This window comes from Lactuca virosa, chromosome 6 (assembly GCF_052849685.1).
Source record: "Lactuca virosa cultivar CGN04683 chromosome 6, Lactuca_virosa_CGN04683_v6, whole genome shotgun sequence".
NCBI lineage: Eukaryota > Viridiplantae > Streptophyta > Magnoliopsida > Asterales > Asteraceae > Lactuca > Lactuca virosa.
This window is the reverse complement of record NC_136431.1, coordinates 207,394,738-207,419,152: the sequence shown is the minus strand read 5'-3', so window position 1 is coordinate 207,419,152 and position 24,415 is coordinate 207,394,738. Positions and strand designations below refer to the sequence as shown.

The following is a 24,415-nucleotide window of genomic DNA, read 5'->3' as shown; positions in this document are numbered from 1 at the left end:
GTCTGCAGAACCACCTCAGTTTGACCCATGACCCTATGGCCAACCTCGCCCCAACAGACTGGGGTACGAAATCTCCGTCCATACAACAGCTCAAAAGGTGGAGCACCAATTCTGGAATGAAAGCTGTTGTTGTAGGAGAACTCTGCAAGGGGTAGGTAGGAATCCCAACTCCCACCAAAGTCAATAACGCAGGCCCTCAACATATCCTCGAGGGTCTGAATGGTCCGCTCGCTCTGTCCGTCTGTCTGCAGATGGTAAGCGGTGCTAAAATGCAGTCTCGTGCCCAGTTCCTCATGGAACTTCTGCCAGAAACGGGAGGTGAATCGAACATCACGGTCTGAGACAATAGAGACCGGCACCCCGTGGCGAGCAAAGATCTCGCGGATATTCATTCCGGCCAACTTCTTAGCCGACGAACTCTCCCGAATTGCAAGAAAATGGGTGCTCGTGGTCATTCGGTCCACGATGACCCATATAGCATCATATCCCTTCGTCGTCCTCGACAACTTGGTGATAAAGTCCATCGTGATCTGCTCCCATTTCCGCATGGGAACCTCCAGAGCTTGTAGCTTTCCATGCGGCCTCTGATGCTCGGCCTTGACCATCCCGCAGGTCAAGCACCTCTCGACGTACCAAGCGATCTCTCTCTCTTAATGCACGACCATCAGTAACTCAACCTCAGATCCCGGTACATCTTTGTGGCTCCCGGGTGAATAGAAAAGCAAGACTTATGAGCCTCCTCCAGTACAATCTTTCTGAACCCACCAGACAACGAAACCCATACCCGACCGTAACGTCAATAATCCACGACTATCCTGCACGAATTCGGTGATCTCGCCCCTGATCCTCTCAATTTTCGAATTCTCCTGCCATACACCCTCATTCTGAGCTTCCCTGATCAAGCTCGCGAGTGGAGAATCCACAAATATTCTCATACACGACGCCGAAACTGAAGATCTAGCCGACTTGTGGCTCAGGGCGTCCGCCACAACGTTCGCTTTACCATTCTAGTAGTGGCAAGAATCTAGTATTCTTACACTTGTGATAAGGATTAGGAAATTGTGAAATGAGCATCATTGGAAAATGTGATCAATTGATCTATTTCATAAAAGAAAGGACCATAGGTTAACATAGTGTGCATGTTAAGAGCATTGGATGACTATTTTTAATTCAAGTGTTAAGTTGATTAGTTGAAACAATTATACAATGAATAATGTGTAATCAATATGGTGATTAAATAATAAGTGTTTATATTTATATTCAAAAGTTTTGAGACCATATTGGATTAAATTATTCTTGTGTTTCACTTCGCATGTTTTACTTCCCGAATAACTAGGTTATTCAAACATCCACAGTCGATCATACTTTGGAAGTAAGTAATGAGGTAAGACTGTCATGAATCGACTGTAGATTGTCTAACCGTTTAGACATAGCACAAGTTTGCTACAATGTTCATGAGTACTCCTGTAATAAGATTTGAGCATTGGATTAAACCCACGCTCACATGAATCACTTCATCGATTTTATCACGGGTGATTGTGAGACGATAATATCTTATATTCTTCAAACGGAGACATATATTTGTAGTTTACAAGTCGGTTGCACATTGATGATACGTGAACGCACCAGTAACTTGGTGTTATAAAACGTGTTGTTGTGTGTGATTTGATTAGTAAATAGAGCAAGCATATGAGTCGAAGTTTATCCGTTCCTTTTACCCTAAGAGGGATAAAAGCGATATCTGTGGGGCCCTCGATGATTTAGTGATGACACCCTAAGTGCTTGGCCAATCCTGGACTGATTTGATTTGTTCAATTAGTCTTTCATCATAAATCGGAAATCGGGAAACAACACATGAACAGAGAGAATGATTATAATCCATGTCTCAGTTCATACGATATCCTGTAGAATGGAGGAATATATGATGCCTTATCTTATGGACGCGTCAGAGTTCGACAGCGGCTTTTGAGAGCTACGATTTCTAGTCGGTTTTTGAAGTCGTACTTGCAGTTATAGTTATTAGACTTATCCAAGTGGAAGACTGTTGGATTAGGTGTCTAAGCCCATAACTATAATTTGTATGTACTTGACCCGATAGTAGCATGGTCTATTTTGGGTTGCCTTCACCGAAGCAATTTGATAGAATGGATATTTGAGAAAAAGGTTATTTGTGATTTATTAATATATTATAAGAATAATATATTAATTGATAAATCATATTATTTAATTGGTATTGGTCAAGAATTATTTTGGAATTAATTTAGTGATCAAAAGAGACTGATTAAATTAACAGGGGCTGATTATGTAAATCAGTGATACATATAGGTTTGGGTCAATGATTCATGATTGATTAGTGATGGACTAAGTTTATGTGTGAGTCCATGAAGTATTAGTCCAAAAGGCTATCAAATGAATTATTGGATCAAAAGCCTAAGTGTATGAATTAGGGTTTACAAGAGACCCTTGGAATTCTAAACTATAAATGTAAACCCTAAACCCTAAAATCGGTACATGTGCATTCTAAGAAGAAGCTAGCCGATTTTTGGTGCCTCCAAGCTCTCTCTCATTGTCCTCCATTGTTCTTGGTGTTTGTGAACCATTTGAGGCATCACATTTGAGGTGCTAAGCTCTCATAAGGCCAAGTTCTACAAACTACAACAAGAGGTAATCATCTAACTAGTTTTTATGATTCAAATATCAAATTTGTATGCTAGTTAGGCTTCAAGCTTTGGAAAAGAATATTGCATGTATAATTAGAGAAAACTTATATCCAAAGCATTAGGGTTTTATGTGCACCATAGGGATGTTATAGTGCTCAAAATCCAACACATGAATACTAGTGGCGCGTTGGTGAGCCCAAACGGCATGTCACGCCCCCAAACCGGAACGGCGGAAACGTTCGGGGGCGATTGACGTCATACGTAGTATCACACAATTGTATCATAGCAAGCATAGTAAACACAACCAGACATTGAATACATACATGAAAAAGGTTTACATTGTTTAATACATAGTTTTGTTCATATCAAAAGTAAAATGGAAAGACGCGACTCTAACACTTCGACTTCTCCGAACTCCTGGAAGTACCTGTCTACTAATTCCCTGAGAATACAAGCAGTTTTGAAAGAATATCAGCATAAAGCTGGTGAGTTCATAAGCATTTAGTTTTAGTGGAAAAGAGTTCTTTGAATCCTTTTGAAAAGTGTTCCTCAAGAAAACCCTATATTTTCTTATGGAAAACGTGTTTGAAAACCCATTCCTTCCATGACTTCCCGATTCATACAAGATATGTACAATCCAAGGAGTCGTGGAAGGAGTATGAATATCCATTGATTACATGTCAAACAATCTGTTTTTGAAATGCCGGGTTATCCCGGGAAAATCCTATATTTTCCCTAAAGGTTGATGATTGGTTATCTGTTCTGGTATGAGGTGTACAAGTATCTACCATACTTGTATCGTTAGATGTAGTTTCCTTGAAAAACCATGTTTGCTCTCAGTGAGATGTATTAGCCTTATTACATGAATAAAACAAATAAATAAGTAGTGAACTAGATCCTAAGCGTATTACTAATGCCCTCTAGTAATCAAATCGGTTATTACTTTGAGGTTAGTTCACTTGTTTCATTATTACAAAAGTAAATTTTCGCCACCTAAGTTGTGAGTGTCATACCCGTACTTAGACTGGATAAGGCACGTATCGGGGCCAGTATCTTTTTATGACTTTGTCACCCCTAAACCTAACGGTCCCGCTATAGCTAGCAGCGAAGGTGCGGGATAGTCACTCCCATATAGATCTATACACAATAGTCACGCTCTCCCTACAAGAGATTCTGGTTACAAGTGTTAGTCCTACACTCTCGAATCCGGTGGAGTGTTACCAAGGACGTGTCTCAAAACTTAGCCTAACAAATTTACAAGTAATAATACTGAAAATCCTGTTTATGTTTTGTATGAATCCTTTGCAAAATATCACATTTTATGACAAGATTCACAAGTTCCTTGCTTTAGTTTTGAAAACTGTTTCTACGAGTTGATTTCTTAATCGTTTGGTAAAACTGTTTTCTGTGTTAAAAAGCATACTGAATATGTAAGTATTTTATACGAAATAATATACTTTGAGTACAAGTTTCCTTGTACTTTTGCTTGTATTCTCCCCCTGAAAACATGAAATACTCGGAAAAGGCGTAGGGGTATGAACTCACCGTAGGATCTGGGTGTATGATCGGTTACAAATGCTGAGTGTCAACTGATGTTTCGTACGCAAGTGGATCCTATTAACATGTGATAACACATATGTGTGTTAGAATTTGGGTGTTTCATGACTAAACATGACGGGAAACCACCCTAAATACTTGGAAATGCTTGTTGGGACCCTATATGATCAAACAAGGGAGGTGTACGGCCAAAAGAGTGTGTGTGCGGCCAGGGTGTGCGGTCAGCATGTGTGTGCGGTCGTACATGGGAGTGTGCGGCCGTATAGAGAGGGTGTGCGGCCGTACACAGGGGTGTGCGACCGTACACTCCTCATTTGTGTCCGAAATGTCGATTTTGCGGTGTTCTAGTGCTAATACCAAGTCCTACTAGCAAATGGAGGCCAAACTCTTCACTTTGGAGAGTCTTAAGGTGTGTGCGGCCACCTCATGAAGGTGTGTGGCCGTACACCTTCAAGGGATGAAGAACACGAAGAACACTATGAGTTTTAGGCTTAGATTCAAGTGTTTTACCAATATAACAAGCTGAATGATGAAGTAGTCCACGTTTTTGAGGCCTTTAGAGTGTTCTTGGATGAAGTTTTTAGAGAGAGAAAGTAGAGTGCAGCCAAAGAAAAGGAATGAGTGAAGGGGTCTCCTCCTTTATATAGAGGAGGGTGTACGATTGGAGGGTGGGTGTGCGGCCGCACACCCATGTGTGCGGCCGTACACACCTCTCAGGAGGGTGTATGGCCCGGTTTTGTTTCTATACGACTTGTTGACTCATTTCTAATCTCATTCCCGGTTGTACTCAAGCTTATAACACTTAAACTAACTCTTAAACGGCGTTAAAAGGTGATAAAATCGAGTTTAATATTGATATACAGACCAATTGAACAGGATAAAAGTTTCGGGTTGTCACACGGCATCACCACGAACTCGTAATGTCCGTAACGAATCCGGAACGCGGTCTTCTCCATGTCCTCCTCCCTCAACCTGACCTGATGGTACCCGGACCTCAGATCTATCTTGGAGAACCAAGATGCTCCCTGCAACTGATCGAAAATTTCATCTATCCGCGGAAGTGGATAACGGTTCTTCACCGTCAACTTGTTCAACTCCCGGTAATCAATGCACATCCGGTGTGAACCATCCTTCTTCTTGACGAAGAGAATCGGTGCTCCTCATGGAGAACTGCTCGGACGGATGAACTACTTACCTAGCAGCTCCTGCAACTGAGATGACAGCTCCTGCATCTCGGGCGGTGCCAATCAGTACGGCGCCTTGGCCATATGGGCCGCACCTGGCACAAGGTCAATCCTGAACTCGACCTGCCTCTCAGGAGGCACTCCGGGTAACTTCTCCGGAAACACATCAGTGAAGTCTCTAACAACTGGAACATCTGAAACTGTGGATGCTTTCTGTTTCATCTGATCTTCGCGCTCCCAAGTGAATTCTGGTCCCCGCTTGGCATTCCAGCGAACCTTCACTATCGGGATGCGACTTTGTTTCGTTCGTTTGATCTCTCTATCCAAGATTTTGACTGGTTCTTCCACCAAGTTCAGGTTCTCGTTGATCTCAATATTGCCAAGAGGAATCGTAAGGGTTTCGTCAGATACGCATTTCTTAAGATTTGAAACGTGGAATACAGGATGAATGTTGCTGAGTTCTTGTGGTAAACGAAGTTTGTACGCTATGGGACTGATCCTAGCAAAGATCTTGGACGGTCCAACGTATCCTGATTTTAGCTTTCCGAAGCGTATCAGGCTTTTCCAGGGTGAGACTTTTAAAAGGACATGGTCACAAATCTTGGAATTCTAAGGGTTTTTGTCTCTTATTGGCGTAGCCCTTTCGTACGATTCCTTCTCAGTCATCCACCGGACGATTTCAGGACTCGTGAGGATACTGTTGTGGACTTGAATCTTGACTAGTTGCGTGTCGCCCACCTCGGCCCAGCACAGAGGGGATCTATACTTACGGCCATTTAGGGCTTCGAACAATGCAGTCTGAATGATGGAAAGGTCGTCGTTGTTGCAAGAAAGTTCCACTAAAGATAGATGAGTGTCCCACGACGTATTTCCAATTGTCCGGATAGCCCTCTTACTCTGTCCATTTCTTTGTGGGTGATATTCTTTGCACGAATACTTTCGGGTTTCGAAGAGAGAGGAATTTTCGAGGTTCGCGTCTAATTTGTCGTTACGAGTGACGGAAGTTTTGCGATCGAACGACTTAAGACAAAAGGTTTTGGTACAACGTAGACATAGTCGGACTAAGCGGGACGAAGTCGTAGAGTCGCGCGTTAAGTTAGTTTGGAAGGATCATTTCGTTAGCACATTGGTGCCTCTGTTTGTCGTGTTTGATTCGAAATTAACAGGTACTACTAACACGAGGGTTATGAGGTCTTGAGACTATGAACTTTCATGAAATGGTTCTTACTAGATCTCTCTCTATGATCGTTTGGTGTACACAAGCTGTGTATAATTACAACTGACCCTAGCATATTCACTCAGCTATCATAAATTGCTCATTAGGGCTTTAAACCTTATAAGGATTTCGTGGTTTAATCCGGACTAGCAAGTAATCACAATTATAAACAATTATTGGGGTTTTCGAAAACGTACCAAAACAAGGCAGGGTTCTTTGATGCTTCCTCATTCCCTGAGGTCAGACTCCTCCTGTTTCCCCATTGTTCTTCTCTGTTGGGCAGTCTCTTTCGAGATGTCCCATTTCTCCACACGTACAGAACACTTGAACTAGGCTAGCATCGGTAGTGGAAGTGATGTGTTGAGTCGGGGTCTTTGCGAAACGAGCTTCCTGGCCATCCTTAACCCTGGGACAATTTCTTTCGAAATGTCCGGGTTCACCACAATTGTAGCAAACCTGATCCATCTTTACGCCAAGAATCGAGGTGTTTGGCTGTGCAGGTGCCCTCCAGTATCGTGTGGTGTGTCCTTGCCTGTTGCAGTTATTACATCGAAGTTTGCGGCACTTTCCTACGTGGTGGAAGTTGCATTTCTCGCAATTTGGAAGTTTTCCAGCATATTGCCGCACTGGCGTTGGCACTGGTTGGGCGGATGTGGTGGCTGTAGGAGTTAGCTCGGGTTGTCGTCTCTTAGCAAGTTTCTGAGACGACTTGTACTTCATCCCGATCCAAAATTTTCGTTTGGCGCACTTAGGTTTGGGAGTTGGAGTGTCCTCCTGGATAAGCCTTTGTTGGTTTCCCGGTGTGTTGCTACAGTTCGAGGTGTGGATACTATTCCCATTCCCTTTTGGGTTGTTAGTGTTAAGAACAGCTAGGGCGGCTGCTACGGCTGCTGTGACAGTACCTTGGAATGTAGCTGGGTCCATCTGGAGGATCGGTGTCTTACCGGTGGGTTGGTTACGTTTCTTCGGAGGCATGATCTGTTATATGTCAAGAAAAGAGTTTGTGAGCAACAATGGTTGCCTCTGGTTGTATCTTAAATATTTGTCTATGCATTGAGATTTTTCCCGTTTTGCTATCTGACTCTCATTGATTCGACCCACATCCTATGATTTGGTCTTAGAAAGGATAGAAAAGATTTGAGCACACAAAGTTCACATACAATAAGTTTACGAAATCCTGATTGCTCGGCTCATCGGGCTGGCTGAGTAACTCTCACATTTTCGTCGGCTCTTGACGATATGGAGATTTAGCTATAAGGGTAGTTCCGGGGATCAAGTCGATACGGGATTCAACTTGGCACTCGGAAGAAATCCCTGGAATGCCCTTGGGGAAGACATCGGGAAAGTTGCAGACTTCGAAGATGCTCTCGAGGTCTTTAACTTCTTGCGTCTCATTGACAACATGAACCAGGAATGCATAGCATTCCTTCCGTAGATGCTCCTAGGCTTCGACGCATGAAATGATACTAAGGTTCGAACAGACTTATCACTGAAACCAGTGAGGACTCCGTCAGAAGGAAGATTGAGATGAATCGCTTTCTCGAAGCAAAGGACATCGGCACGATGGGAGACTCATTCGTCCTAGGCTGATTAGGACATTGAAGCTTTTCATGGAGACTGATATGAAATCAATGGGGAAAAGGAATGATCGTCTAAGGTATGAGCACATCTATGATACATGCTTCAACTGAAATATGATTGTTGTCATCATAACTGAAACTGAGATTACATATTTCGGAACTCAGGACCTAACAATAGGTCTAAGTCCTAATATCAAAGAGAAAATTTCGGCAATATGAAAGACAGAGATGTTTACGGAAAAGGGCTACTCAGAACATAAACATGAAAGTTATTCCTTATATCAGAAAGGAAGAATGAGTAGAGTGTTCCTATATTGGCAACGGGCACTCCTCAAGTGAAACCCTAATTCGGCCAGCTGTCGCTCCACGTCAAGCAGGCGTCCTCCATACTCTGACTGGCGGGCTCGGAGCTCTATGACCTCGGCTCGGGTTGTAGCTAACTCTCGCTGCAGAGCTTCGTTGTCCCTCCTAGTTCTCCCGTGAGCAACTTCAAGATTACGAATGTGGTTTGTGTTGGCATCCGAGTCTGTCCAAGTTCCATAGTTCGTTGAAGGGTTGCCACACCTAGCTCCACATTGCGAGTCACTTGGCGTATCAGGATTGGAAGGGCCCTGTCCGCAGGACCTCCTCCATCCAGATTGTAGAAGTTGCGGTTACCGTTATATGGGAGGGGTTGGCCTTGCTCATGGCTCCACCTATTCAAGCTCCCGACCCACATGGGCGTTGGACCTTGGAATCCAACTTGGGGGTTAGGATTTGGTATTGGGGTCACTAGGGGTAGGTTCTCGACTTCTGGTTCCGATTCAGTCTCTTCAGGAAATGGTTCGGCAATGCCATCGTCGAAAGGGATTTCATGGTTTCCTTCTGGCTCTGGTTCGATCCATCCACCATCTCCTTGGTTGGGAAAGTACGGGTCGCCAAGGAGATGGAATCCAGCCATGCTATCTACGCGCGGTGATGGTAAAGGAATAGTTAATAGGCATCGAATCTAATAATACATCCAATGTATCATGGCTACGTGCTTGATTCTTGAAGGATGGATCCTTGGGTAAGTTTTCGGCTTAGTTTCTATAGCATCCTAAAATACTCCTATAGTATTTTAATCCTTATGTTTGGCTCTAGAACTCCTCTAGTATCTAGGTAAGTTTTAGACTTGCTGTAACACCATAGTCACTCCCAAGCACATGTTGGTCATGTCTCGAATGAATATAGTTGATCAGGCTATATTGATCCTAGACATGATTACATAACTGCTTAGGTTTAACCGCAGTGTCCAACATCTAAATACTTTTATTTTGTTCTACTTATGACACGGATTCTGGTACTCGGGTATACTTGTATACTTTGTTATAAAAATACTTATATTTTTGAAAGTATACTTTTAGTTTAGAGCACTTAGGCCCCTTAATGTTTATAGTTGTATACCATGTAAGGTTCGGTATACTTAGTTCACTATAAACAATAGCTCTGATACCAATCTGTCACACCCCCAAACCGGAACGGCGGAAACGTTCGGGGGCGATTGACGTCATACGTAGTATCACACAATTGTATCATAGCAAGCATAGTAAACACAACCAGACATTGAATACATACATGAAAAAGGTTTACATTGTTTAATACATAGTTTTGTTCATATCAAAAGTAAAATGGAAAGACGCGACTCTAACACTTCGACTTCTCCGAACTCCTGGAAGTACCTGTCTACTAATTCCCTGAGAATACAAGCAGTTTTGAAAGAATATCAGCATAAAGCTGGTGAGTTCATAAGCATTTAGTTTTAGTGGAAAAGAGTTCTTTGAATCCTTTTGAAAAGTGTTCCTCAAGAAAACCCTATATTTTCTTATGGAAAACGTGTTTGAAAACCCATTCCTTCCATGACTTCCCGATTCATACAAGATATGTACAATCCAAGGAGTCGTGGAAGGAGTATGAATATCCATTGATTACATGTCAAACAATCTGTTTTTGAATTGCCGGGTTATCCCGGGAAAATCCTATATTTTCCCTAAAGGTTGATGATTGGTTATCTGTTCTGGTATGAGGTGTACAAGTATCTACCATACTTGTATCGTTAGATGTAGTTTCCTTGAAAAACCATGTTTGCTCTCAGTGAGATGTATTAGCCTTATTACATGAATAAAACAAATAAATAAGTAGTGAACTAGATCCTAAGCGTATTACTAATGCCCTCTAGTAATCAAATCGGTTATTACTTTGAGGTTAGTTCACTTGTTTCATTATTACAAAAGTAAATTTTCGCCACCTAAGTTGTGAGTGTCATACCCGTACTTAGACTGGATAAGGCACGTATCGGGGCCAGTATCTTTTTATGACTTTGTCACCCCTAAACCTAACGGTCCCGCTGTAGCTAGCAGCGAAGGTGCGGGATAGTCACTCCCATATAGATCTATACACAATAGTCACGCTCTCCCTACAAGAGATTCTGGTTACAAGTGTTAGTCCTACACTCTCGAATCCAGTGGAGTGTTACCAAGGACGTGTCTCAAAACTTAGCCTAACAAATTTACAAGTAATAATACTGACAATCCTGTTTATGTTTTGTATGAATCCTTTGCAAAATATCACATTTTATGACAAGATTCACAAGTTCCTTGCTTTAGTTTTGAAAACTGTTTCTACGAGTTGATTTCTTAATCGTTTGGTAAAACTGTTTTCTGTGTTAAAAAGCATACTGAATATGTAAGTATTTTATACGAAATAATATACTTTGAGTACAAGTTTCCTTGTACTTTTGCTTGTATTCTCCCCCTGAAAACATGAAATACTCAGAAAAGGCGTAGGGGTATGAACTCACCGTAGGATCTGGGTGTATGATCGGTTACAAATGCTGAGTGTCAACTGATGTTTCGTACGCAAGTGGATCCTATTAACATGTGATAACACATATGTGTGTTAGAATTTGGGTGTTTCATGACTAAACATGACGGGAAACCACCCTAAATACTTAGAAATGCTTGTTGGGACCCTATATGATCAAACAAGGGAGGTGTACGGCCAAAAGAGTGTGTGTGCAGCCAGGGTGTGCGGTCAGCATGTGTGTGCGGTCGTACATGGGAGTGTGCGGCCGTATAGAGAGGGTGTGCGGCCGTACACAGGGGTGTGCGACCGTAAACTCCTCATTTGTGTCTGAAATGTCGATTTTGCGGTGTTCTAGTGCTAATACCAAGTCCTACTAGCAAATGGAGGCCAAACTCTTCACTTTGGAGAGTCTTAAGGTGTGTGCGGCCACCTCATGAAGGTGTGCGGCCGTACACCTTCAAGGGATGAAGAACACGAAGAACACTATGAGTTTTAGGCTTAGATTCAAGTGTTTTACCAATATAACAAGCTGAATGATGAAGTAGTCCACGTTTTTGAGGCCTTTAGAGTGTTCTTGGATGAAGTTTTTAAAGAGAGAAAGTAGTGAGAGAAAGTAGAGTGCAGCCAAAGGAAAGGAATGAGTGAAGGGGTCTCCTCCTTTATATAGAGGAGGGTGTACGATTGGAGGGTGGGTGTGCGGCCGCACACCCATGTGTGCGGCCGTACACACCTCTCAGGAGGGTGTATGGCCCGGTTTTGTTTCTATACAACTTGTTGACTCATTTCTAATCTCATTCCCGGCTATACTCAAGCTTAGAACACTTAAACTAACTCTTAAACGGCGTTAAAAGGTGATAAAATCGAGTTTAATATTGATATACAGACCAATTGAACAGGATAAAAGTTTCGGGTTGTCACACGGCATCACCACGAACTTGTAATGTCCGTAACGAATCCGGAACGCGGTCTTCTCCATGTCCTCCTCCCTCAACCTGACCTGATGGTACCCAGACCTCAGATCTATCTTGGAGAACCAAGATGCTCCCTGCAACTGATCGAAAATTTCATCTATTCGCGAAAGTGGATAACGGTTCTTCACCGTCAACTTGTTCAACTCCCGGTAATCAATGCACATCCGGTGTGAACCATCCTTCTTCTTGACGAAGAGAATCGGTGCTCCCCATGGAGAACTGCTCGGACGGATGAACTACTTACCTAGCAGCTCCTGCATCTCGGGCGGTGCCAATCAGTACGACGCCTTGGCCATATGGGCCGCACCTGGCACAAGGTCAATCCTGAACTCGACCTGCCTCTCAGGAGGCACTCCGGGTAACTTCTCCGGAAACACATCAGTGAAGTCTCTAACAACTGGAACATCTGAAACTGAGACCTGCTCCCCGACCCGCGTATCCACCACATACGCCAAATAACCCGCACACCCGTGCTGAATATACTGCCGAGCCCTGGCGGCTGAGCAAAACCTTGAACCCAACCTGGTGCCCTCACCATAGATAACCAGTTCTCCCCCACTTGGGGTTCGAACTACTACACGCTGACCCTCGCAGTCGATCATGGCACCTAAACGACTCAACCAGTCCATACCCACTATAACGAAAACATCTTACGTGGGAATCAGAATCAAGTCAATTGGAAATGACACCCAGAATATCTCCAGAACGCAACCCCGATAAACTGATGAAGCAGAAACCCCGTGTTCGTTGGCGATGGAGACTCGCAACGGACACTCTAGCTCTCCTAAAGGCAAACCGAACTCCCTACTAAACAATCGAGAGACAAATGACTGACTCGCCCCCGAGTCAAACAATACAAGAGCAGGTAAGGAGTTCACTAAAAACGTACCTAATCATAGGTACAAACATATGAGCATACAATAAACATAATCAATGAGATAAGGAATAGAAACATACCAGCCACAACATCTGGTGCAGTCCTGGCCTCATCGGCAGTAAGCTGGAATGCACGTCCCCGAGCCCTCAGGGGCTCTGCTCTACCCTGAACCCCGTCGGTAATCCTCAAGGTAGCCGGCGCTGGAGCCTGCGCCGGCTTGGCAGCTAGTAGGGGACACTAGGCCTTCATATAGCCCACCTGCTCACAATGGTAACAAAGTTTGACCCCAGAAGCTGGAGTCTGTTGCCTACAATCCCTGGAAATGTGGCCCTGTTTGCCACACTTGTGACGCCCTGAAGAAGAATGACAAATCCCATCATGCACCTTCCCGCACTTCCCACAAGTGCGGTCGCACGGACCTCCAGACCTAGAATCGGCGGTCTTGGACCGCTTCGGTGCCGGCTACGACTGCGTCGGGGCCTGCCTCTGCTCTCTCAACTGCAACTCAATCTCCAGCTCACGCCGCCTAGAGACCTCCTGTAACTCCAGTAAAGTATCACAGCGCTGAGTAGCAACGAACTGTCTGATGTCAGTCTTGAGCATGCTCGGATAACAAGTCATCTAAGCTTGCTCGGAAGCAAACTCCAAGCAAAACATCGCCCTATCGGTGAACATCTGGGTGATCTCCGTCATCGTCTCCAATACCTGTCTCAAATCCAAAAACTCACGTGCCAGCCGCTCTCGGTCAACCCGCGGAATGTAGCGAGTGCGGAACATCTCCCTGAACTGATCCCATGACACTGCAGCTCTCTGCTCATCAGAGTACGATCCCGTAACAAGTCTCCACCAGTCCTTCGCTCAGGACCTCAAGAGGTTCAGATTGCATCTGACCTTCTGGTCAGCAGGGCATGAACAGGTGAAGAAGCATCTCTCCACATCAGATACCCACCTCATGGCAATAATCGGGTCCTAAACTCCATCAAAAGTCGGGGGCTTCGTATTATCGAAGTCCCGATACTGAAACACCCGTCCTGGTCCAACACCCGCAACCGCCACAGCTGTAGAGGAGGCAACAGCAGCAGTCTCAACAATGGGTGCATATATGTCATCAAAGTACTCCATCATCACGGTCTTGATAGACCCTAACATCTCCGGAATCTGACCCCAAACAATCTCAACCACCTTCTCACGGATGATATCCGTGACGCGATCGTCTGTCAACGCCGGCCTATCCTGATTGCCAGCTCCCGATCCTGACCCAGACCCAGTCTCAAATCGCCTCGTAACCACCATACAGAAAATACACCAAGAAGATATCATACATTCCATATAATAACGGGGAACCAACTTCCAACAAAGCCCTAGGGGTTGTGATTTCCTTGCTACGCGTATGGGTCCTGTACTTTCAGTAGTACGGGCCCATACTACCTTCCACACCTACCCATATTTGTCTCAAGGATCATCACAACGCCCTAATCAATATACATAAGCATAGGCGAACGCTCAATCTTCACTCTTACAGGAGGGTTAAACATCACACAACTAGCCGACAGACCCCGCACAACTCATCAATGAAACTTCCACCAACCCTGCAGCACTCGTGTATGCTAGCCATACATAACGTTGCACTCTATAGACATTTGAATATCTGATCCTACCCTAAGCCCTTCATCAAACAAGAACAAGAAATAAGGTCAAGCCGAACATTCTCAGGCTATAAGATCTTACTTATGTACAACTATGATGCATACACTAAGCAACTACAGTAATGATGTCAATTTCACATAAGGAAAACCCTAGGCTATCAGGCATCATATAATCAGGCAATTCTATCATTCAATTCCTGAAGATCCCTAGCCTATCACTAGCATGCTGTTCTAACATATCACAATATCAAATAACAGTACGATATTTTGGGGTCTACTAACTGGTTCCGGCTGATCGTACACATTGCATCCTCCTTTAGTACTTGAAAACCATTTGAAAATCATTTTGAAAATCTTTTCCTTAGTTTGAGACTGGATTCACACGAGTGTTTCTCCAATTCACTCAAACCAAGGCTCTGATACCAACTTGTCACATCCATAAAATGCATGTAAAATTTAAACTTTTCAAACATTTCAAAAACCATCCATTGTTTACAAATTGTTTTCAAAATTATCCAATATCAGAGTTTTCCCAGAAATCACAACATGAAAAATGAGGAGGTGCACGATCAAGCCTTCTCCTTCCCGCGATCATCCGAAGTACCTGAAACAAAATCCACAACTATAAGCACGAAGCTTAGTGAGTTCCCCCAAAATACCCGCATAACAATAGCACACATATAATAACAGCTAACTATGGGCCCAATCAACCATCGGGTTGGAATGCCCCAGGCCCTCAACCATCGGATTAGAATGCCAACATACTATGGGTCCAATCATCCTCGAGATGGTATACCCTCGGCCCACAACCATCGGGTTGGAATGCCCACATACTATGAGACCAATCATCATCGGGATGGAATACTCTCGTCCCACAACTATCGGGTTGGAATGCCCCCGTCTGTTGGCTCATGCACAAAGCAGAAAAGCCTCAAACATATGCATATATATATCAGATAATCACATAACAGTCTACAGACAGTCAAACCGATCTACAGATCACTAAGCATAACAATATCCTATCTACCAAGATATTGATCTAACCCATCATAACAACATAGAAACATCCTATCTACCAGGATACCGATCTAACAGCTCACAACAGTAAATAAGCAGGATAACAATCCAAAGGGTCGGCCTTGGTGCCTTCGACCCTTGAGTATAGTGAGGAAAACTCACCTCGCAAGTAGTGCTGAATTAAGAAGATCAAACCCCAACTCTCAGTTCCGATCTCGACTGCCTACAACCACCATCTGACCCACTTCATTAAAATCTCGAATTACCAAAATACCCTTAAAGTCAAACTTGGTCAACCATGGTCAAAGTCAACAATCGACAGTCAAGGTCAACAGTCCTTGTTAACCCAACTTGTCGAGTGCATCTTGAAACTCGTCGAGTTCCTCGGCATCCAGAAATCGGGAAAACCCTAACCAACTCGTCGAGTTGGCAAAGCAACTTGTCGAGTTTATCCTATCCTTAATGCATCAGACACTTTCAAGCGAAACCAAAGCCCCAAACTATAGATCCGGTCCCCTAGGACTAAGATACCACGTAAAGTTGCTAACTTTACGTCCATACATGGAATCAAAGGGGCTAAAACACTCAAATAAGGCTTATCAAGGGATTTAGGGCATGAAGGAGGGCCAATATTTGATAAAGCTTGGAACTTTAGGCTCAAAGAGCCACAACACATCCAGATCTGAAGTGGCAACTTCAAACAATGCATCATTCCAAGAATGACTCCATATGGATCAAGAATAACAATATCTTTTCATAGAAGTAGATCTAAGAAATAAGATGCCAAGGTATCGACTTTATACCTCAAAACGGTTGCCACAACAGAGTAAACACCAGATCTACAGCCTCTCCCTTCATCCAACTTCTTCTAGCTTCTTGTTTCTTCCAAAAGAGCACCAAAACTCACTATTTAAGCTCACACACACACACACAATAAGAGCAAAGCACAAACTAGGGTTTTTCTCTGGACAAGGAGGCGATGAAGGAGGCCAACAATTAGAGTTAAGGCCTTTAAATTGGGTGAAACCCCTAAAATTAGGGTTTTCATGTCCAACCTTCAACTCGTCGAGTAGACATTGAAATATACGCGGGCATTAAACATTCTACACGACGAGTTGGAGCCTTCCAACTCGTCGAGTTGCCCTGGAAATACATATATAAGCTTTTAAATTGGGATGTTACATCTACCTAAAAATACATATACCTGAAAATTGGGATGTTACATCTAACTTTCTAGAAGATCTTATAACTCCATGATACACTGGAAAGTTGATGCCTTTAAGACATATATGTCCAATACATGTCTAGATCTCATTTGGATCAAAAGTTGAAGAAAAGACATCCAACTTTCATGTAAGGTTCCAAAACTCAACCATTCACTAGATCTAAACTCTATATATACTCTTAAGACCCTAATAACTCATAAAGTTGCCAGCTTTATGGTTTCCATCTCTCAAACTTGCACAACCAAGAAGAAAAGTGGGACAAAACTTAGATTTAGCCTCATATAACAATAAAGTTGGAAACTTTAACACTTACAATGGTCCAGAAACAATGTAAGGTGATGATGATGATGATTCCTTGCAAGCCTCAACACAAGATCACCTTCTTCTTCTTATTTTCTCCTTTTTCCAAACCAATAAAAGCTCCAAAATGACCAAATATCAAGCAAGGATGAAGACTAGGGTTTTTCTGAGGTGAAAGAGGGTTTGGAGGCTGATAAGAGCCCTAAAATGAGTTTAGATGTGCTTAAATACGAAGGAAACCCTAAAAGATCATGGGCTTGGGCTGCATTAGCTCTCACATCGTGAAACCCCCATGTCTCACATCGTGATACCAGTCCCGAACAAACGTTTTCATCTAGCCCATTCTCATGTCGTGAGCCTCCATGTCTCACATCGTAAGGCTCCTTTTCTTCCAAAATCCAACATTTTGACTCCTTGAAACCCTCCATGTCTCACGTCGTTACACCATCTGATTCTCTCTTTGGTTCGCTTTCCATTTTCTTCCTATTTCTATTCTTCAGCTACCCCCACCACCCCTACATCCGCCACCACAACCACCGCCACTACCATCACCGCCATAACCAACACCAACACCACTGGTCTTTTTTATAAAGACTCCAAAAAACAAACAATTTTATTTATGAATACTAAAGAAATGGAAAAAAAAAACTTTTTGTCCAAATTTTATTCCGCTTACATGGAAAAAGACCGAAAACATTTTACCTCTTCAAAAACAAACATCACCTTAGAGTTTCATCAATCAACGTTTTTTTTATTTTTTATATTTAATTTTACATATTATATACCATATTACTTATTACAATCACCTTGATTTGATTTTTTTTGTCATTTGTTGTATTTTTGTTTTTTCGTAGGGTTTTCTATTATTATTATTACATTATAATAATAATTATAATAATAATAATAAGAGTGATAATAATAATTATTATTATTATAGTTATTATTGTTATAGTAGATTATAATTTTGGTCCATGTGGTTTACATTCATCGTAGTTTTAGTCTAACCTTTAAACTTTTAACATAACTTGTCCATGTGGTTTACATTCATCCGTAGTTTTAGTCCAACCTTTAAACTTTTAACATAACTTGTCCGTGTTAGATTCAAAAGTTATATGTTATGGTGTATGATATTAACCTTGTCAATTCATATATGTTAAATTATGGATTCCTGAAAATCTTTGTTTCCCTCGGTTTTTGTGAAAATGATTAGGGTAAACTTTGGTTACATCTATACAACGAGTTATTACCGCACATCAAAGAATACTCGTTAATTTATGAAGACTATTTCAACAATATAAGTTATTCATTGAATTATGTTGGATCATATTTTGCGGTAGCTGGATATTGGCTTATTATGTCGGGCATTGTTTTTCTTATTGCAAACACACATGGTGTTAAGTAGACAATGTTTCGACGTATTTTCCAGTGTTAGTCCGTAAGACATCCCAAATCATGTAGCTATTGTTATCTCCGTTGTTCCTAGTGGTTATTATATTGCTATTCTAAGCAGACAAAAGTTTTTGGCGATAATTGTTTTTATTAGTTTTTTTCATATCAACATGATCTAGGGGTAGGGGTCGTTGAAGATATCTCTCTCTTATCTTCATTTTCTCGATTATTATTTTTGTTGTTTATAGTTGTAAGATTTGTGATCCTCGATTCAATCTTGATTGAAGATTATTATAGTTTTTGTGATGTTTATTGTTTATAACTGTCATCAAGATTTAACAAGAGTTTTGTAGCCGAACTAGAGAGATATAAACAACGATATAGGTTGTAGATGGTGGATTGGTCGATTCTCTGGCGACCCATTAATAAGTGGTGTAGGTTGTCTATGTATTTAAAATACCGCAACATAATCATTGCATGAAGATGATACGAGTTTAAAAAATTAGAGATCAAGCTCGTAGACTACCACAAATCATATTGACCATTTATGTAATTTCCTCTAATAGTAATAATAAAAAAATACAACAAATCTAATAATAATAATAATAATAATAAAATTAATAATAATAATAATAATAATTATTATTATTATTATTATTATAATACAAAAAATAAAATATCAAATAATGAGGTGCAACTAAAAAATACCCTTATTAAATACGACAAGATACCAATCACCATTATATAACAGAAATACATTAATTGTTTTTTTTCCTCAAGTAAGTGTCAAAGAAATTGATTAAAAAATGAATACACAAAATTGCAAGGAATAAAATATAAAAATACGAAGAACAAATATATTCCCTGCCTCGATTGATACACGTATGGATGAGAAAGACGCACGCGTTACATGATCCGTGGGGTGTGTCAAAATTGCTTGTGGTGAAATCTACTATAAATATACGACATATGCATATTATAAATTTTATTCTCTTAATTCATATAATAATTGAATATTTAAAAGGCAAAGCATGTGAAAAGATTCTCAAAATAAAGGTCTTATAGATGTGAATTTCAAGGTTCCATATAAAGTGGGAACACAAATTTGATTCAATACTTTAAAAGATTTATAAAAATGCATAATGTAATAATATGGATTTTGTTGTTTACTTGTCTAAAGTTTTATTAAAAGTATTAAAGGTGTCACCAACATGATTTACTTTTCGATATCAAATAAAACATGTTTTTTGTGTCATATTGCCATAACTTAGTTTAATCTTTAAAGTTTATTACAATTAGGAAATTAATTAACAACCCATCCAAGACATTATCAATTTTCAAGTTAAACCCAAGGCTTGGTAAGTCTTTCAATAGAACTATTACGAGGCAACATCCTAATAGTTCAGTCTTAAGAGTGTTTGGTTAACACATTTTACCTCTAGATCAATTATATTGACTCTAAACCATTCATACGAGAAAAAAAAATTAACCATTCATTTCTTGAAAAATTCCATCACTACCCTCCCATATTCTTTTTTATAAGGATGTCGCCTCCAATTGCTTTAAGCAAAAGGATTTTCTCTAGTATAGGCGTGGTTTACATAATCATAGATAAAAGGGTTGCCTCCAAAAACATCATTGTCGTCTTTGTGATCCCTACGTTCGTCCTGAAACTATGGTGGTTCATAGAATCACCAAAGATTTATTGAAAGAAGAGTTTATTACTTTCCGATTTAAGGATTTCAAACCTAATCCTTCTAAAATTCAACTATGATGTAGACTTTTTAAGTTCTTAATCTCCAATTTGTATGGTTGGATGTGATTCTTGTTTTATATTTCACTGTGACAATTCAACGCGCTTACAATTAAAAAATCAAAAGAAATTTAGTTCAAAATTGCACCACAATTATCATATTAGATGGTAATTCAATCTTTAGGAAAACCGTCATACATTTGGTGATGTGATTTGTGTCCCCCTGTTAAGAGCATCCACAATACAAAGAGCTTTTTCAACAAGTTTTTTGATGCTATGAAATAGCCATACCATCAATCTAAAAAACTTAACTAAGACCCACAGTAGAAGAACTTTTTCCTTTACTTTTTACATATGACTTGTAAAATAGATTTATATTATTATAATGCTTTATGAATCACATATAATTGGTTAAATATATATGGACCTCATCACTTTAGTTGAAAAAGCTCTATGTAACAGCTTGTTAATAAATTAATTATCAAGTTTTCTTCAAAGCTTTTACTAACCCACGATAAGTAGAAAGCTTTTTCAAAGTGAAAAAAAAAAATCTCCTATTCTGAATGTTCTAAGAAAGAAATTTAAAATTAAATTTATATATAGATACACTATTTACTAGCAATAAGAATATGATTATTGGCTGATGAAATCGATTATTTTGCATTATTTTGATTGTGCGTCCATTCTTTGAAATTCAAGGGAAACACAGATAGTAATTGTTTCTTTTATGAGTGAGAAAACAAAATTGACCCAAGTAAGAAGCAAATGAAATTAATTCTATTGGGGTTGTGGATGGTAATCCTTTCATGGCATTCGATATAAATTTGATGTTTGAAATCACTATTTCATTAAAATTTGGTAGAATAATCAACCTGATATATAAGGAAGGTTGATAAATGCTTCGTTTTTCCATTGTTTACTATGGTTTTAAGTTGGTTGTAATTTGTTTATGGTGTTTTATAATGTGATCTTAATTGGTGTTATCAAATAATTTACACAAATAACCAACACATATTAACTACAACATACATGGTTAATGGTATAAGCAAGATGATATTTGTTTACCAAAACGTTTTGATTTCTTGGTTCACAAGAAGATATATGTATTTTTATTCTGACAAAATTGTAAAAATGGTCCCTGTGGTATGTATTTTTTTGGGGTTTTAGTCCAAACCACAACCTTTTTGGATTTGTGGTCCCTTTGAGGTAGTTTGCTTGTGATTTTAGTCCTTCGGTAAACTGAAAAGACTAAATTGCCCTTATTATATTTATTTTTCATTATCTTTTTTCCTATAAGTATTTATATATAAAAAATAAAAATAGGGGCCCACATACCTCTCTCTCTCTGTCTCTCTCTCTCTCTCACACACACCAGACCAACCTTCCCCTTCCTTCTTCTTCTTCTTCACTTACAACCAAGAACCACCGCTGCTGGCCATCGCAGCAGATCCCTCCGTCACTCCCGGCCCGCTGCCATGGTAAAAACTCACCACCACCGTGTTTATTTTGTCGAGTACAGGAGCCCCAAACATCCCCGACCCTTACTCCTTCCTCCCCTCGTACCTCACGCGTCGATTTCGTCCCCTTTACCGGCCACCGGAGCAGCTCCCTACAACAACCCCTCTCTGATTTACATTCAACTTTACCCATTTAAAGGCCTTCAAAACTACGCTTCTGGTATCATCCACCATGTTCAACTTACAGGTTAGTTTCTAAATGTTTCAATTTCTTGATTTTCGTATAATAAAATAAATCTCAGATCTTGGTGTATGAATCTTGCAGGATTGTCTCCAGATACTGTTTATTACTATCAATGTGGAGATCCTTCGATTAAAGCAATGAGTGGTCAAGCGGAAAAGAACCACAGGAAGGAGATGGGGATATGAATCTAGCGGAATGGGCATGGAGGTATTTCAGCGAAGAGAACTCCATGGTTGAAGCTTTGCACCCAGAAATCAAGCAGGCTAATAGTTTCATGGAAGAAATCACCTTAGTGTTCAAACAGGCTCATTTACACAAGCTAATTCGGAAACTTATGCTACCCCCACAACTGATTTGGGTTCAATACACACACACTGGAAAATTAAAAGACACACACTCACACTCGATTTTGTTTTCTGAGTTTTGGAAGAATCGAAGCAGTCTTTTATTTGGGAACATGGTTTAATAATTTGGGCACCACAATTGGATGGGTAGAGAGTGCAGGTGAGGAATAAGAAGACGAAGAAGAATGGGTTGGGGAAGAGAGAGAGAGAGAGAGAGAGAGAGAGAGAGAGAGAGAGAGAGAGAGAGAGAGAGAGAGAGAGAGAGAGAGATATGTGGGCCCCAAATTAGTTAATTATTTTATTTTTCATTTAAATTAAATAGAAAAAACATAAAAAATATATCATAAGGCATAATAGTCTTTTTAGTTTTCTGAGGGACCAAAAACGCAAAGAAACTAGCTCAAAAGGACCACCAATCCAAAAAGTCGTGGTTTGGACTAAAACCCAAAAAATGCATACAACAATACCATTTTTGCATTTTTGTCTTTTATTCTAAATAGAAGGGTAAAATAGTAATTTTCATTCAACATAGCAATATGGTTTTATTAAGAGCTTTTCAATCATTCAAACATTAATATCATTCATTCACGTTTGAATAGTTCGACGTAATTATTCAGAGATTACCAAACTGTTCATTACTTTGTCACATGTGCAAACTTAAAAGTTGTCTTGATAAGTAAATACAAAATGGATAAATTAAACAAGTACTCTGTGAACAAGACTTATTCTTGCTTGACTAAATTAACTATTTCAGTTAGAGTAAACAACAATTTTACCTAATTTAAAAAAAGAGAAAAAAATCGAAATTGTAAGTAATTCAATAATAACTTTATTAAAAAAAGCAATAAAGCATCAATCGAGACTCGAATCTTCCATTCCAAAAGAAATTGATATATGATTCAATCAAATAATGAACTGCTACAATATACCATTAAATATTATTAAAACAAAACAATTAATAGGCTGCATCATTTGATATTTTAAAATCGGTGAGGAAGCATTGATCTGACATTCATTCCAAGGAAAGCAATATGTGATACATTTGCATATATAGCTACGTTAACCATAAAAACTATAAAAAAACAAAAATAAAATAAAGTTGGGGACTACCACCAACAATTAAAAGAAATCTACGATTAGTTTTATTTAGGGGTGTCAAATTGGGCTATTGTGTCATTTTTGTTTAACACGATACGAAACGACAATGTTTTATATAACACGAACACGACATGATATGATGTCGTGTTTATTTTCATTAACACGAAAATGAGTCGATTAAAACAATTAAAATACGGCACGACACGACAAAGATGACATAATATAATTATTAGTTTATTTAATCATATATAACATGGCAAACACATGCTAAAATCATGTGAATTTTGTGTCAATTTTTGAACACCAAAATGACACGACACGACGCTTTTTTTTACACTTAACACGCATACGAGTTCGAATTTAGATTTCCTCCTGGTTTCATTCCGCATCATGTATTTTTGTCGTGACGTGTCATCAATTGATACCCTAGATTCAATATTAAGATTGCATACATAAAACGAAACTAACAATAAGACTTTTATGAAACCATGGTGTAACATGAAAAATAAATGTAGTAATTGTATTGGGTGAGATGAGAACGTGGACCGGTAAAAATAAGGGTAAATTTAGAATAAACAAGGTCATTGGTTAAGACCTCCTTTATAGGTTAAGGTTATGTACGACAGACTAGCTGAAAAGCTAGATGCTAACTAAAAATCTAACTTAGTTGTTAGCTGATAATCTAATCGATAAAAAATAATGTTTGATAAAAATAGCTGAAATATATAAAATAACATGTACAAGTTTGAGATTTTTATAATTGATGTAGTGTTGGGAGAACATTAAAAAAGTTTAGTAAGCTAGTTAAAACGTTAAAAGGCTAGTCTGAATAGTTTTTTAAACAAAAGCTAAACTTATAAGTTACTTTTTCGTTTGGACAACCTAAAAAAGTTTGAAATTTACACTAGTTGTGATGTGTTTAACATAGCCTAAGTTAAAAAGAATAAATTATATATATATATATATATATATATATATATATATATATATATATATATATATGCTAAGGTGTGTTCCATAACGAGGTTTTGAGAGTTTTTTTTTTTTTTTTAAGGAAATACTCGAATTGAAGA

General features: G+C 39.8%; 1 long non-coding RNA gene across 1 annotated transcript; it reads left to right on the top strand.

Annotated features, from left to right (window-relative positions):
• The first annotated feature begins 21,530 nt into the window (after nucleotides 1-21,530).
• On the top strand, nucleotides 21,531-22,350 carry LOC145118808 (uncharacterized). The gene is made up of 2 exons (XR_013713509.1): nucleotides 21,531-21,903; nucleotides 21,982-22,350. It is a non-coding gene; the product is annotated as an uncharacterized LOC145118808 (long non-coding RNA).
• The last annotated feature ends 2,065 nt before the right edge of the window (nucleotides 22,351-24,415 follow it).